This window comes from Mesoplodon densirostris, chromosome 17, assembly GCF_025265405.1.
Source record: "Mesoplodon densirostris isolate mMesDen1 chromosome 17, mMesDen1 primary haplotype, whole genome shotgun sequence".
Classification (NCBI taxonomy): domain Eukaryota; kingdom Metazoa; phylum Chordata; class Mammalia; order Artiodactyla; family Ziphiidae; genus Mesoplodon; species Mesoplodon densirostris.
The window spans coordinates 39640101-39642846 of record NC_082677.1 but is presented as its reverse complement, the minus strand read 5'-3'; positions in this window follow the sequence as shown (position 1 = coordinate 39642846).

Here is a 2746-nt window from a genome sequence, read left to right as displayed (position 1 = left end):
GTAGCTGTGGTCTTAAAGTAAGTTCAAAAGAAGTAAAGAGGAAACAAATATAGGGGAAACACTTTTCTTTGTATATTTCCCCCCAAAGTTCCTATGTATCAGAACATATATGAGTAAGCTTAATCTTTAGAATTATGAATAAATGTTATTGTTATCATTAATATTGTTCTACAGTCTTCCTATAAGAGTGCTTATAAATGTAGCAAAGTGTGATGCATGCTTTCATGGATTCAGTATTTACATAACACTTTTTACCTAATGAGACAATGCTCAAATGTGTTACCTCATTAATTCTTACAATTTCACTAGGAAGTCAGGATGTGAAGCTAATAATAATAATAATAATAGCAAATCACTATTGAACTTTTCCTAGCCAGACACTATATTAAGTGTTTTACATCTACTAATATATTGAATCCTCTCAGCAACCTTATAAAGCAGAGCTATCATTCCATTTTATAGGTGAGAAAACCTAGGCTGAGAGAATTTATTTGTCCAACATTACACAATCATTGGGTTATGAATTCAACAGGCTGGCTCAAGAAAATAAAATAATCTCCTAAATGTTAACTAATGATACTATTTAATATAGAAATAAAAATATTAATTTTTTGAGTAGATCCCTTTATTCAGATTGCAAGTAGACATTATGTGAATTTTCAAAGTTATATTTTCTAAGCAGGAAACCAAGACCCAAAATGAATGAAGTATGTGTAATGATACTTTCATTTGTGAAAGCTAGAACAGAAATTGAAATTGTCAATCTCCCTTCAATCATTTCAACAGCTTTTGTGGTTTCATTTGACAGTTCTGTGGGCTGCATTTTAAACTATGAGTTGAGTCTTCTGATTTTGTGTCTCTTTGGAGTGTTTAATATTTCTTACTTTCTGACAATTTTTTATAAATAGGGTAATTTAATTCAGTATTGTAGTGATTGTTTTTATAGAGTTTAGTTTAACTGTAGATAATGGAAATGTCTTTTATAAAAAAGTATCATTTTATTAAGCTGAAGGTGGGCTTTGTTCCCTTGATAACTTTTTAACATTGAGTCTGCCAAAAGAAGATGGATTTATATTTCAAATGCTTTGAAGTTGGGACAATTCAAATGAGGGAAATTTTAAATTTTACATCGAGACACAGCAGATTCCTTCATTGCCTGAAACAGATAAAGTCTGACTCATTTGAGTTCTTCTTTTAAAACTGTTTTAAAGTTGTAATGATGGAGTGTTTATATGTGTCAGGAGTCTTAAGGCTTAGTGACATGATTAACTGAAAACCAATAAATAACATTAGTGCTGGTTGGTGATATCAAGATGTTAATCAACACAATGTCTATAAGTTGGAGTTTTAGAAGGTTTAAATCTTAGAAGGATATTTTATTTGGCAGAATCATCTCTAGAGAGGTACACATTTTTTTTTAATCTTGTTTCCCATATTTATTTCCCAATGTTTTGTGCAGGTGAAATCAGATAAAAAAGCGACATTCATAAAACACCTGAATATAAAAATATATATATATATCATAAGATATAACCTGAAGGAGAATTTATACAAAGGGATAGGGCCTTTCCCCATTTCCATTTCTACACCAGTTAATATCTTTTTTTTTTTTACTCCAACCCATAATAAGAAATACATATTGTGATTTGGCACCCATATCCAAAATCACACATGAAATAAATATGTCATAATATACTACAGAAGATGGACTGTATTTGCTATACTTTTCCTATAATATTTACATTTCATTTTATTTAATGCAAAATACTGGAATTGCCACTAATGGAACTCTTGAACCACTACTTAAGTTCTTGAAGTTTTGAAGAGGAAGTTGACCTTCCTGTTTCCCTTTTTGCCCAACCTCTGTCATTGTTAACTGTCTTTGTAGCTGTGTGAAAGCCATAACTACAATTCAATGGTTATATTCTCAGCTGATCTATTTTGTAAAACACAAAGTTTCTGTACAGTTAAAAATACAAATTTTGTCATCATTTCATTTTAATGGATTCTAGTTGTACTGTGTTCTCCTTTTTAATACACTTTTTCCTATGTATTTAGATTTTGAAAACTTAAAAACAGTGAACTGATTTAGGTACCCTTTGCTGATAAACAGGACTATTTCCAGATAGTTATAAGGTGTGTCAACCTGTATTTTCTGAAGGCAAAATTTCTTTTACAGACCAAAATAACTTATTTTTTTCTGAAAATATACATGTTACAGATTTGCCTATAAATGCACCACTTGTTATATTTCTTAAGGAATGGGATTAAACCATTTGTTATCTCTCACCGCTTTGTTCTCTTTTTTTTTTTTTTTTTTTTTTTGCAGTACGTGGGCCTCTCACCATTGTGGCCTCTCCCATTGCGGAGCACAGGCTCCGGACGCGCAGGCTCAGCGGCCATGGCTCACGGGCCCAGCCACTCCACGGCATGTGAGATCTTCCCGGACCGGGGCACGAACCCGTGTCCCCTGCATCGGCAGGCGGACTCTCAACCACTGCGCCACCAGGGAAGCCCCTTTGTTCTCATTTTTTAAGAAATCACTTCACCTCTAGAGATCAGCCATAATCTTAAATTAGCTGAAGCTAACTGAAGTCTAGATACCATAAATGTTTATGAATAGCTATAGATCTGCAGATTTGTTACCTGCAATCAAATGCAGCCTAATGCTGAACAATTGCCTGCCTGAATCCTCTAATATCTTAGCCCTGCCTTTGGGCCCCTTCCCACAATACACACACACATA